This window comes from Lissotriton helveticus, chromosome 5_1 (assembly GCF_964261635.1).
Source record: "Lissotriton helveticus chromosome 5_1, aLisHel1.1, whole genome shotgun sequence".
Lineage (NCBI taxonomy): Eukaryota > Metazoa > Chordata > Amphibia > Caudata > Salamandridae > Lissotriton > Lissotriton helveticus.
Window position 1 is genome coordinate 2,037,735,477 of NC_136065.1, and position 14,381 is coordinate 2,037,749,857.

Consider the following 14,381-nt stretch of genomic DNA (forward strand, 5'->3'; position numbering starts at 1 on the left):
AAAGCTTACAAAATACAAAACATATAAATAACTTAATAAAGAAATCTGATCTACATGCTGGAGCACTTTCTAGACTCTATAGTGCTACCGGTAATAGGCATTTTTCCTCACTGTTAAAAATATACAGAGTGAAGATCCCTCCTGTCCTATCCTATGCGACGGAATATATCCCTATAAAGCAGTGGGATTACATGGATCGTAAAGAAGGAAAAATTCTAAAAAGAATTATGAAGGTCTCAGACTCCATACCAGTTCAAGCATTAAGATTAGAACTTTCAATTACAAGCTCCTATGCTACGGCCGTGGCTAACGTTATTAGGTGGGCTTATAACCTCCTCTATGCAAAAGAGGGAACACTAAGATTCCTGCTGAAAAACGAAACTTTCAATTTAGAAGCCGCAAAACAAACTTTCCTAGGGAATATGACTGTAGCATTTCGAATGGCCAAAATCTGTCCGGACATTTTGCTCTCCTGGTCTGTATCACAACTGAAACTTTTTCTAAAATGTTTTACCCCAAAATTGAGCTACGAACTCGATTTTGCACATTGTAATAAACTATCTACTTACAAACCTTTCATAGAATTACTGGAGTACAAACAAATCCAGCCATACATTGGGTTTTCACTTACACACAGTGCAAGGAGGGCGATCATAATGTTACGACTAGGCATATTACCTGTGCAATCTTTTAAATCAAGATGGTCACCCGGAGGATCCTCACTATGTTCTCTTTGCCAAGGGGGTAATCAGACCATCGAGCACTTATTATTTGTATGCCCTAGTCCTAACGTAACAATGGCACGTGCAAGATACCTTGATCCTATATATCGCACTTGCAGAATTACAATGGTAAAAGAGCTAATAACAGTGTGTAAACAGCCACCAAACGAATTCGTATGTTACAATTTTTATAAATTTTTTAAATCTCTGTTATTTTTATATTGATTAGTGATGTAATCTTTCTTTTACTGATTGTTTAAATGTTATATTTGTGGTCCTCTGTCAAGTACCAATACAAATAAAAATCTTTTTGACTTTGACTTTGACTTTGAGTGTATCTTCAGTGTTATTACAAATTTAATTGGCTCTTCAGTTGTAAATATCAGATCCGTCTTGACTGAAAATAAATTAAAGTGAATAAATAAGTGTTACATCCTGGTAAGGAATTCCAGAAGACTTGGATAGGTTACAGATGATAAGTGTATTCTTCTTAGATGGTTAGATAGGTTTTCCAGTATATATGTAATCAAATTCCCACCAGGAGCATCCTCTCTGCTGCTCAGCCCAGGATCCAACTGACAGTCCACTCACAGCATACCAAACATTCAAATGACATCACATTCACACTGACATTTCACTCACACTGGCTGAACAGCAGAGGCAGAGAAACAGGGAAGATGTGAGGTAGAAACCTTAGATATAACAATAAACCTGCCCCTTAATGTTTTTAAATCCCATAACATTTAATTTAGTATGTAATTATACCATTAACCCTTACTTTAATTAATTTAAAATGCTTATAATTAATTAAACCATTGCTCTAAATGTATCCATTTATATATATATATATATATATATATATATATATATATATATATATATATATATATATATATGTATATATTTTTTTCTTAAACCAAACAGTACTGGTACAAGAACAGTTCAGCCCAGATAACAGTTTCGTTTTCAAAAACACTTTTAGAATCTTGGAACAGTCGCAATCCATTTATAAGTATTTTACCATAAGAGAAGAACAGCAGGTACTTCATGAAAACAGATGTATAATCCAAATCACGTTAGTAATCCCCCTTGACATTTGTTTTTCACAATTGGTTCTTTATTGACGTTTTATGTATACATAAAATACAGGGGTCATAGGCAAATAAAACAGTTTTGAGGTTACTCAGAAGGCATAAACAACGTAAAACGTAGGGGTAACATTACACGACAACAGTATAAGGTGTTCACACCGTTTATATTCTGTCACCATGTGGAACTTACAAGCTCCTTATTGAGGTACCAGAGCCCATACATGTCCATTGTTAGAAGTTGAAAGTGCCCAATTGAGGCATAAACGTTTAAACCATTGTAATAAGTGGATTCTCTTGATTTACGCATTTAAGAATGTTACCATGCACGCTTGTAGAATGTTGGCACGCACGTTCTGTTTCCTGGTGCATTTTTATTTTTTGCAAAATTGTTTTTATTGCAGACATTCAATGCAGTTGGTACAGCACAATATTAACACCTATTAACTCTGACATTCTCCTGTCTCTAATCAGTACTGTACACAGCCTGGTGGCCCACAACCCGGAGGTCGGGCGGCAATAAAAGGAAGAATTCTCAAGGCCTGGTAGGGCGTGTCAGGTGTAATCTTACTCCTTGGCTATGTATTCGCCTGCTTTTTCTCCACCCTCCTCTAAGGAGTCCCCCAACATTAACTTACCATCCCCAACACCCCATCCCTCCCCCCCTCCCAAACGTTCACCACCCACTCATGAATCCCCGCTATTGTCCCTTCCATGGCTGTGATCAGGAGACGCTGCTCAGTATCATCCTAGATTTGCAGTGTCCCTGGTGTGTCGCGGGGGCCGTGCTCGTCCCCGCTCAGATCATCCTCATCCTCCTGTAGTGTACTGTCCCTAAGGGCTTGAACCAGTGCCTCCCAAGCCGCCGCCATGTCCAACGCTCTATCGTTCTGTGTGTGGTGAGCCATCAGGTATCGGTGCGTGCTATCACATGTGGCCCACCTCAGGAACTCATTGACCCATCTCTTATATGTAGGCCCTGCTCTCGCCTTCCAATTTGGTGTGATTTCCCTTTTAGCTATAATCAGGCCCATGTCTATAAATGTACTCGTGATTTTAGTTTTGGGCGTGTGCGGAAACCAATGCAATAGGCAAACCGCTACATCGTATTGCAGTGTCCTATCCGTCACCTCATTCAAAGTTTCACCTGTCGCCTGCCAAAACTCCCGAAGGCCAGGGCATGACCATAGCATATGCTCCAACTCCGCTCCCTCTGAAGCGCATCTCGGGCATGCCGCATTGGCTGCACCGAAATATTTCTTGATCTTTCCCGGGGTCAAGTAGGCCCTATGGAGCATGTAAAAGGGAATTTGCTGAAAGCGCGCGTTTCTCGTGCTATTTTTAGCCCTTCTCACTAATTGAGCCCACGTCGTCTCAGGGATCTCCCTATTAAGGTCCGCTTCCCAATTGTCCTTCAGCTTCGTCAGAGGTGGTAGGTTTTCCCGGTGCATTCTGGAGTACAAGCATGTCACTGCTTTGTAGGTTCCCGCTGCCATCATGACGTATTGACAGGCCATAGTCATCGGTGGTTCTGCCAATCCTCCCCTCCAGTGCCTCTGGATGGCCCCAGTCACCGCAGCATGCAGTAGGTAGTCCCCTCTGGGTAGTCCAAATTTCTCCTGTGATACCTGATACCGGACAAGCTCCCCGTTCTCGTAAAGGTCACCTACCACTTGTATTCCCGCGTCCTCCCAACTCTGTAACTGCGACCAATCCCCGCCATGGGGGAGTGCTGTGAGCATTCCCAGGGGTATCTCTGGGGCATACGGGTGGTGCTCCCCGCGCGACGCTGGGACCGGTTCCAGCAGAGCCTGAACGTCCGTTCCTCGGGCGTCAGATCCCCTAAAGCGATTCTCTGCTGCAAAGTAATGTAGGCCAGGACATGGCGCGGCGTTCCTCCGCATCTCCCGCTCTCCGGACCTCGAAATATCCTCGCTATCTCCTGCGTAAAAATCTGCAGTTGGGTTGCTAAATAATAAAGTTCAAAATCAGGAGTCGCCATACCGCCCTCATCTTTCGGGCGGGTGAGCGTCGCTAGCGCCACTCTACATCTGCCCTTCCCCCATATGTAGGAGGTCATCTGAGATTTCAGTTGGCGAAAGAAGGATCTAGGTATCCAGACTGGGAGGTTACGAAAGTAGTACAAAAGTCGCGGTAGGGCGATCATTTTCAATAGAGAAATGCGCCCAGCGACTGACAGCAGGAGCGTGGCCCAAAAGGCCATACAGCCCTTCAATGCCCGCATGCACGGCCCACATTACCCTCTATCAGGTCACTCGCCGTGTGGTAAATATAGACCCCCAAATACTTCAAGCAGGTGGGCTCCCATCTAATCTCGGATGGGTGATCAGGCTGTTCTGTGTTTCGTCTCAGAGGGAACAAGCAGGTTTTAGACCAATTGACTGCCAGCCCTGACAATTTCCCAAAGCGCTCCAGGAGTCGCTATTCCCCCTGCAGGGCCCCCGATCCATCTTCCAGAAATAGTAGGAGGTCGTCCGCGTATAAGGAGATGAACTGCTAACCCTCCCTGCTGTCTATGCCCCAAAAATGTCTACCCGTCCGGGCCTCAGCTGTGAGCGTCTCAATTGCCAAGGCGAACAGTAGGGGAGAGAGGGATCACCCCTGTCTGGTTCCCCGCTCCACCGGATATTGGTGTGAAACGAGGGAGCCTATTCTCACTCTAGCCACCGCATCTGTGTAGAGGACACGTGTCCACTGAATATAGTCCTCTCCCATGCCAAAGTGTTCCATGGCTCTGTATAGATAGTCCCACTCCAGGCTATCAAACGCCTTTTCTATGTCTATCGAGAGGACCAAGGGAGTTTGGGCGTCCATGTACGGACTTTCCAACAAGCGTGTGAGTCTTCTTATATTTATCGTCGTACTCCGCGCAGGTATAAAACCAGACTGGTCTTTGTGGACCAGGTCGGGCATGTGTTGTAGGAGCCTCGTTGCCAATATGGCGCTCAATATTTTGTAGTCCGTGGTGAGCATAGATAACGGTCTGTAGGAGGTCGGGTTTTCGCTCTCCCTCCCCGGTTTCAGAAGTGGTATCACCAGGGCGTCGCGCATAGATTGAGGCAGGCGGCCAACCCTTTTGGCCTCATTATATATCGTTTGTAGTCTCGGCGCCAGCAAGTCCAAGTATTTGCTATAGAATTCGATGGGTAACCCATCTAGACCCGGCGTTTTGTTGCGGGCCATTCGTTTAATCGCCCCTCTGATCTCTCCTACCTCAATGTCCCTACCCAAGGCCTCCGCCTTTTTCCGATCCAAGCGTGGCGATTGTAGGTCCGCGAGAAAAGCCTGGATGTCGGACTCCCGCCCCACCTTCGCGCTCCTATAAAGGTTCTCATACTATCCCTGAAAGCAAGTAAGTACGTCCAGCTGGGAGTATTGTACCCGGCCCCCTGCTCCTTCAACTGCCAGTATTGGGGAGCTTCTTTTAGTGGGGTTGGCTAACCACACGAGAAGCGTTCCAGCTTTGTCCCCCTCAACATGGGCTCGGAGCATGTATGCTTTGTAGTCATAGCTGCGGAGGTGCTCTACCTCCACCGCCACTGCCTCTCTAGCCAAGCTAACCTCCTCCTGAAGCTCGGGGTGGCCCGGACGCGCTTTTTCAGCCTCTCTCAACTTGGAATCTGCCTTCTGCAGGTCCTCTAATATTACCTTCCGTACGCCCACATGCTTCCCTATGCACTGACCTCTAATCACCACCTAAAAGGTGTTCGATTCCATCGGTCTGGTAGCCGTGGACCCCTCGTTTACCGCAAAATACTGGGGAATGCCTTCCTCCAGCGTCGCGTGAAACAGCGGGTCATCCAGCGTCTCAGGCCGCAACCTCCAAGTCGGGACCCGCGACACCTCCGCGACCCAATCCAAGCTAAGCGTAGTCTGCCCTCCACTGCTACATATCTGCCCTCAGGGTCCACTATGTGTCTTGTCACCTGAAATGGGGTGCCCGCCCGTATCCAAATCAGAGCTCCCCTGGCGAAGGCTGAGTAAGTGGTGTTAAAGATCTGACCCCTCCACCTCCTTTGCAGTGCAATCCCCTCAGAATTCGTAAGGTGTGTCTCTTGTAGCATCGCTATATGCACCCCCTACGGTTCAGGTATGAGTGTATCTTGTGTCTTTTGGACATGGAGTTTAGCCCCCGCACATTCCAGGTTACACATTGCAATACATTTGCACTAGCCATTGTCCCACAGGTCACAGCCCATCCCCCTTCGCAAACCTAATGTAACATGAGCGGTGGTGTCCCCCCAACTAGCTCCCGAACCAGCTAACAGTCTCAGTCCCTTACAACCCAGGACCATCCAGCGCCAGCAAAATAAAACAACCCCAACAATTCCCTCAAACCTCCCCCCCAGAACAGGCCCCAATACCAAGCTATTAGTTCCCATCCAAACTTAGTCAAACCCCGCAACGTCACAACTAACACACGGTCGTAACCGTGAGTGCCTTAGGGGCGAACGGGTTGTGGTCTAGGCCGAAGGGTGGTCGTGCAGCCCCCTCCCCCCGCATCCTCCCTTTAGCAGCGGACCGCCATCCCGGTCAGCAACCCCCCAAGCAAGGTACCTTACAGTCCGTATTTCCCCCCTCTGCAGGAGTGTTCAGTGGCCACCTTCCTGGCATCATTCATTCAGGATGTCTTCAGCCGATTGTGGAGTCACCAGCGGACCCGTGGTACTGTGTGTTTCGGAGTGCTCCGTCTCCGATCCCGTGCCTCGACTGTTTCCTGGTGCATGTTGATTTGTGTAATGCATGTTGCGTGTTTCACTGCATGCGCATATTTCACAGTTGTTCATTGTACACATGTTTAGTTACAAACTGGCATTCGTGTGCGTCCTGATCTCCTTTGAAGAACGAACGGCTTCAACAATAATTACCTGTTCGTACTTTGAGGAGAAAGGACGCACTCCAGTGGTGTTAGCTGCTTATTGAAATAAAGCTACTTCACCTTGAACCTACCAGCCTCTCCTCCATCATTTCTTCAAGAAGCGCTGCACTTTTCAACCATGTTTCCAGTTCTGTGGGGAAGAGATCAGTTGGGACCCCTTGTATATAGCCCTGACAGGCTGGACTGGCGTACTCCGAGTCCAGCGTAGGTTAAAGCAATAAATAGGGTCTATATACACCAGAGCCACTTTGGCATTGTGGTGAAGCAAGTGTGGCCCCTGAATCAGCCTCCACGTGGCAAATCTTCCCTCTGCACCGCCCAGCCTGCTGCTTCCAGGGACACGTTTGGGTCCCCACGCGCCCCTCCACCCTGGCTCCTGCCCTGAAGTACTGCTGCAAAGGAGACCCAGTAAGCAGCTCTGCCACCACACAGTCTGACTAGGTGGCTGACCCACCCTGCCCAGACAGGCACCGCCTGCTCTGTCTGCAGTCAGTCCAGAAGAACCGCACCTCTGTGTACCCTGCCAAAGCACCCTTATTAAGTCATGCAAGGGGTGCCAGTGCCAGGTTACCACTTCCCGTAAATACACGCAGAACTACGGCAACAACAGCGTTTTGACCGGACAACCACCGATGCAACCCTCCATTCTCCACCATGACGTCAGTCCCACCACTGGAGCCGTTCACCATCACAGGCCCTCCCTGTCCCAAGCGGCGCACTGGAAGGTGTGGGTTGAACACCTGGAGACCAACTTCGAAGCAGCAGAAATCCCTGTACCATGTAGACGGCCCATGTTCCTTCACCTGGTGGGAGCAGACATCCACAAGATCTCCAAGACAGTACGGGAAGCTGGACCCCCGAAAATTATGCCACTATGCATGATGCCATCACCCGACCTCTCCCAATCTCCCTAGAAGACGTCATAGAGGCCACAAAGGAAGACGAGTGCCTTCAGATTGCAATCCAAGCTGTCGCATCAGGTGATTGGAAAACCCTGCAAAATACAACGCCATGCCTCAGTCGATCCTAAAAGCCCTGTACCAAGTTCGCCAGGAAATTTCTGTGACCACCGATGGATGTCTCCCGAGGGGCCCACACCTTGTGATACCCGAAAGCCTGTCCCACAAAGCTGCTCTCCTTGTGCACGGAGCCCACCATGGGATCGTCAAATCAAAAAATCGACTTTGGAGTAAAGTTTGGTTTCTGGGCCTCGACCTAAAGATGGAAGCAGTGGTGAAGCATTGTCCCATTTGCCTAGTGACTAGCCTACCACATAAACCTGCGCCAATCATCAGTAAAGCAGCTCCGAGCGCCCCGTGGGAGAGGGTGAATGCAGATTTCGTCAGTCTCCCTGGAGGAAAACACATGCTAGTAGTAGTGGACAACTTCTCACGATACCCCGAGGTAGAAATTGTGTCCATGACGTCTGCAACAGAAGTAATCCCAAAGCTCGAAAAACTCATGGCGACACGCAGACTCTTAAGGGAGATTCATATGGAGAATGGCCTACCATTTACCAGCGTGGAATTGATGGACTATCTAGCATCTCACAATGTCCGCCGGATAAGCCCGCGATGGCCTCAAGCCAACGGCGAAGTGGAACGCCTGAAGAGAACCCTCATCAAGACCATTCAGATCGTCCTAGCGGAAAACCACAACCTGGAGCAAGCTTTGTACCAATTCCTATGAGTATACTGGCTCACACCACCCTGCACCACTGGTATTTCTCTGAACAAACTATGCTTTGGTCGAACTGTGACAGACACTATCGCACATTACCCTGTGTGGGAGAATGCACCTAACTACTCAAACCCTCTCTAGAAGAACCCATACCAATGAGAAAGCCTCCCATAGACGACACACTCAAGAACACTCAATCCTGGTGGGGGACCAGGTTTTGGTACAAGACCGCCATCCTGGAGGGAAGTTTGGCTTACAGTTTGAATTAGACCCTTGGGTAGTGGTGGAAGTCAAAGGCACCAAAGTAACTGCTTGAAGAGGCCAAGAGAGCGTAACCCGAAATGTCTCGCAATTCAAAAAAGTCAAGTCCCAGGGGACAGCACTGAGTAGTTTCCAGCAGTTGGTTCACCATGGGGTACCATCACAGATAACCCTCTAGGTACCTGTAGAGAACGTGACAAACCTCCAAATGCAACAGTAGAGAACTCAGGTGCGATGCCTTCCATCGACGCCTTCCAAGGTTTGGAGCTGGAACTCTCCACTGTCAGAGTTAAACCCAGCAGGAACGGTGACCCATCACCATCTTCGCCAACTCCTTCACTAAGAAGTAGCCAAAGTCGATACAAACTGCGGTCACACCTGAAGTCTTACTAGAGGTCCGGTGGACCTGAGGTGACTGGCGAACCAGTTTGCTGTGGGAGGTTACCAGTTTTCAGCGACCAAGTAAGAATGTTCCATAAATGTTATGCTATGACAGACATTATCCTATGAGTCATAAGTACACCCAATGTTTATTTAGTTCAGTTACAGTTTATTCAGTTATTGTCATTTCCCCGTAAATAAGGAATGTAATGTTGTTGACGTCAGGGCGAGACCATCTCCCCCAGTTCTGTGGGGGAGAGATCATTTGGGACCCTTTGTTTGTAGCCCTGATAGGATGCACTTGCGTTAACGCTGAGTCCAGCGTAAGGTAAAGCCATAACGAGCCATGGTTCTCCGGGCGTGGTTGGTCTACTGGCCACTACCAGACACGGTATGTGCAGCATATGTTTTATGTGTCCACTATAGGCCTACCGCCTCACAGCACGAAACAACATCTTCTGCAGTGTTGGTAATACGGCATTACTATATTTTGACTGTAAGAAAAAACTGTGGGGTGGCGTGGCCAAGCAGCATGGCCGACAGGACGTGAGCTCCACCAGCTCCCGTCTTGCGGACCCAAAAATCCTGAATATTATCCTGCCCGGGCTCTGATTTGCAGCGTTTGGACATCGGAGGCATTGCTGATGTCGGGGGGACCCTCCTTGCCGAAACACAGCTGACAAGAGCGGCGGCTCCGCCAGGGAGAAGTCCCGGTGTCCTGAGGTCGGCTGCCGCATATGGTCCGTGGTCTGGGCCTGGGCGGACGATAGCGGCCGAACCCTGTGGTGCCCCTGAGTGACAGCGGGGGGCTTGAGGGACAGAGGAGCCTCTTCGGATCGAGACCCTGTCCCAGGAGAGAACGTCGAAGGCTGGGATCCGGTGGACGACGCCCGACCCCGGACCTGCTTCGGGGAGAGTCGCGGCCCCGGAGCTCCATTCCACACGCACCGGTGAGCAGGGAGGAGGGCCTCACGTCCGCGTGTGCGCCCCGGAGCTGGGATCCTTCGGCCCATTGCCCGGACGCATCGCCACCTGAACGGGTGCCGGACTCCCCTGGTGGAGCCGGGGAGCGGCGGGAGCGCCTGGGTCCGAGGTGCGCCCCGCCCCCACCGAGCCGCCATCTTTGGGGCTGCCCTCCGGGCCGTGCGGCCCGGGGTTGTGCGGCAGGGTCTGGGGACCTTGGAGCCGAGGTGAGCTGGGGCCGGCATCCAGCGAGAGGGGGCCGGGGGCCCGGAGCGGCGGACCCGGGGGGCGCTGGCGGCGAGGGACTGGTCACTTGGCCCCTGGCTGGATACGCGGGGCCAGCCCTCGTTGTCCCAGGCCTAACAGACTCCTGAGGTACGGAGGAGAGGGGCGCAGGCCTTACCACTGGCTCTCCTGAGGGCCCTGGACTTCTGAGTGCGGTGTTGGACATGGAGCTGCAATTGGTCCTCATAGCTGCGGTGACGGGCGGGTGCACCCCGCAACCCTGGGACCCCCTGCCTAGCTATTAAAAACATAGCCGGGCCATACGAGTCGATTGCATTGGGTGGAGCGGCCTGCTACCTATTGAGACCGGCTGGTCGAAGTGGCGGACCCCCATGTCCGCCCGGCTGGGGCCCGAGGGTGTCACTGGCGGAGCTGAGTGTTCTGGAGGGCTCTAAGCGAGAATGCGCTGACTGGCTGGGAGTGTGAGGGTGCCGGCATTTTCCTTGCCGGACCACTACCCGGCCTACGAAGACCCTTAACTGTGCCTGGTGTGCCTAGAAGCTGTCCTCGGCTGACGAGTTGGCGGAGCAGGAGGGCCTGCAGGCATACGAGTGGGAGAGTGAGCGAGTGAGGCAATCCCACAGACCATTCTTACGTCTTGAACTGTCTACCGACTGGGGTGCAGTGGGTTTGTGTCTGCTGCTACACCATAGGCACGCTATCCTTCCATTGGGAGCACACTGGAGACGCGCAAAGAAAGGATGTCCCGTTCGACGCAGCCCAATACGATTACCCAATATACCACACAAAGGCTACCGTCCCAGAGGATTACACGCCAAACGGGCCAAGATGAGGAGCCGGGGGACACTGGCGAACCCTCCCGCGCAGAGTTGCTGAAGGCGATACAGGGCTCCCACTCAGAGCTGGAAAGGCAAATCGAGACTGTCTCGATCGACGTCAACCTCCTGCGGACGGACCTCCGTAAGGTGGCGGATAAGGTCACAGATGCGGAGGGCAACATTGAGCAGCTGCAGGGGGAGGTGGCCTCCCTCAAAAAGACGGTCTCGCACCTTACAGCTACGACAAGTGCCCAGGAACAGAGAGCGGAGGACGCAGAAGGGAGGGCGCGTCGCAGCAACATAAGAGTCCTGGGGGTCCCGGAGCGGATGGAGGCTGGTAATCCTGAACGTTTCCTAGAAACTTGGATCAGAACGAAGCTGTGTCCACGAGATCTCTCAGAGGTGTTTGTCATCGAGCGAGCTCATCGAGCCCTGGTCCCTCCGCCGCGTCCGGGGGCCCCTCCGCGAGCCCTGATCGCCAAAATACTGAACTATCGGGATCGAGACTGCATCTTACGAGCGGCGAGGGAAAAGTCTGACCTGGCCATTGAGAACAACCGGATCTCTATATACCCTGACTATACACATCAGGATCAAGAGCAGAGAAAATCCTTTCTGGGGGTTAAGCAGAAGCTCCGTGCGATGCAATTGCAATACATGCTGCTGTATCCCGCCAAACTTAAAGTGCTCGCACAGGGCAAGGCGCACTTCTTCGAATCACCGGAGGAGGTATGGGAATGGTTGGAGGTCAGAGGAGACGGCGTTCTGCCGGGAGGACGTGGTGGGCCCAAAGAGACGTGGGGAGGTCGTCCCCAGCGGAAGCACCGGAGCAGGCGGAGACGCCGCTCTGCGACGGAGAGCACTGAGGAACCTAGAGTCACGGTCGGGGCAGATGGTTTCATGATCCTGGAACCTTTGCTGCTGGGGGCCGGGTCGGAGACCCCGAGCCCGCTGGAACCAGGGGAAATCCTGGTCCCGGACACGATACAGACTGCGGAGCGAGACACGGCGCCATCGGATCTGGTGATCCCGGAGACTGGTGGAGCTGAGGCCCCGGAGGAGAAGGGCCCACCGTGAGGTGGTATGGGAGCTGTATATACTGTCTCTGGTTGGCTTGAATGGCTCCTGGGGAGGAAAGGGGAATTGATGTACACTGAATGACATTGTGCCCAGTACCACCAGACTTCACATTGCGGGTTGGGGCGGGAAGCCTTCCGTTCTATGGGACCTGGAGAATAATCGGGGGGGGGGTGCGAGAGTCGGCTATGGACTCGCCTTGTCGAAGGAAGTTTCAACAGAGCCTGGCGTGCTTTAAGTAAGCATTGGGTCGTGCGGGGAGCTGAGGGGGGGTTCAAGTTTTATAGTTTGTGTGGGTGTGTGATGTGGGGTGCGGGTTGTGTGGGGTGGCTGTGTACGTCCTTGCACCAGCAGGGGAAGGGCGGGGTGACATGTTGGGTTGTTGCCGTTATCCTGCTCGTGGGTGGGTGTTCCTCGAATGTTACGATACAGGGGGGTTGGTGGGAGGGGGGGAGTTATTGAAGAACTTTGTTGCAGGCATCATGTGTATCACCGTTCGGGCCCTTAGGAGGCGGTATATTGGCAGTAGACTTCATGGCCCGGCTGGGCGATCACAGGGAACATGGGATACAAATTCCTAACATGGAACGTGCGTGGGTTGGGCACTTGCACCAAAAGACACAGGGTTCTGTCCTTCCTCCGGAGGCATGGCATTTCTATTGCATGTTTGCAAGAAACACATCTGAATGAGGAGAGTGCGCAAAAGCTGGCTAAAAAATGGAGGGGTCCGGTGTTTCACTCCTCCTTTTCCACATATGCGCGGGGGGTTTTGATCTGGGTGGCTCCCGGGGTCCCCCTCGCTGTGCAGTATGCTGAAGCGGACATTGAGGGCAGGTACCTGCTGTTGAGGGTGAAGTTGGATGGAAGGGACCTTACACTATTTAATTCATATGCGCCCAATGTAGATGACTCGGCCTTCTACTCACAAATCCAGGAGGTCCTGGTGTCGGATTTGGATAGCCCTCTCTTATGGTTTGGGGATTTTAACTGTGTTTTGGACCCCGTCCTGGACAGACATCCTCCCCGAGCGGGAACGAAGCCTCACATGACGGCGAGTCTTCGCGAGGTGATGTCTAATTTGGGGGCAGCAGATGTGTGGCGCCAGGGTCACTCCTCGCAGAAACTGTACACCTGCTACACTCCAACGCATAACACCCATAGCAGGCTAGATAGGATCCTGACTGCAAACATTGAGGCGTCGTTTTCATTAACGGTCACACATCTGGCCCGATTCCTGTCCGACCACTCTCCGGTGTTGTGCGCTACACAGGAGGTTGACCGGCCTTGCCGCCCCCGCACTTGGAGGATGCCTACGGACCTTTTACAGGATCAAGTGGGAAGGGATCATGTACAGACGGCCCTAACGAACTATATTGATCTGAACTGGGAAGGGGACGACATACCCCTATTGACGAAATGGGACGCTCTGAAAGCAGTGGTACGGGGTGAATGTATGGGCCTCACCTATGGGGTCCGGCAACAGCTGACTCGAGAGCTGCGGGAAGCAGAAGACACCCTGCTGATCCGTCAGGCCTCACCAGACCCTGGGGAACCGGAATTGGCGTCGAGCGCAAGGCCCGGGAACGCGTGCATGATATACTTACTCGCCTTGATAAATTTACTCTGGGTCAATTCAGACAGCGGAAGAGGTGTGGCGCCGCGGCCTGGATTTTGAGGAAAGAAACGGCCCCAGTACGGATAGTTGCCCTGAGGGTCTCTGATGGGGCTATGGTGCATTCGGAAACAAATATTCTCCGTGTCCTGCAGACCCACCTGCAGCAAGTGTATACAGCGGATCCCCTGGTCACAGGTGCCTCATATCAGCCTTACCTCCAGGGACTGCCTCTTCAGGCCCTCTCGGGAGAGGAGGCGGAGGAGTTGGATGGGGCTTTAACGCTTCATGAAGTGCGGATGGCAATGGCTGGCCTACCAAGGGCTAAGTCCCCGGGAAGAGATGGGTTTCCTTCCGAATTTTACCAAACGTTCGGGGACATACTCGGCCCCCTCCTCCTTCAGGTTTTCGTTAAGGGACTGGAGGGTGGATCCCTCCCGCCCACAATGTATTACGGTGAGATCTGCATGCTCCTGAAGCCGGGTGGAGACGGTTGTGATCCCGCAGCATTCCGCCCTATAACGATGATCAACATGGACGTGAAGTTCCTGACCAAACTGTTAGCCACTCGCTTGGCGCCACGCATGGCCCAGTTGGTTCACCAGGACCAGTGCGGGTTTATCCCCGGCCGCA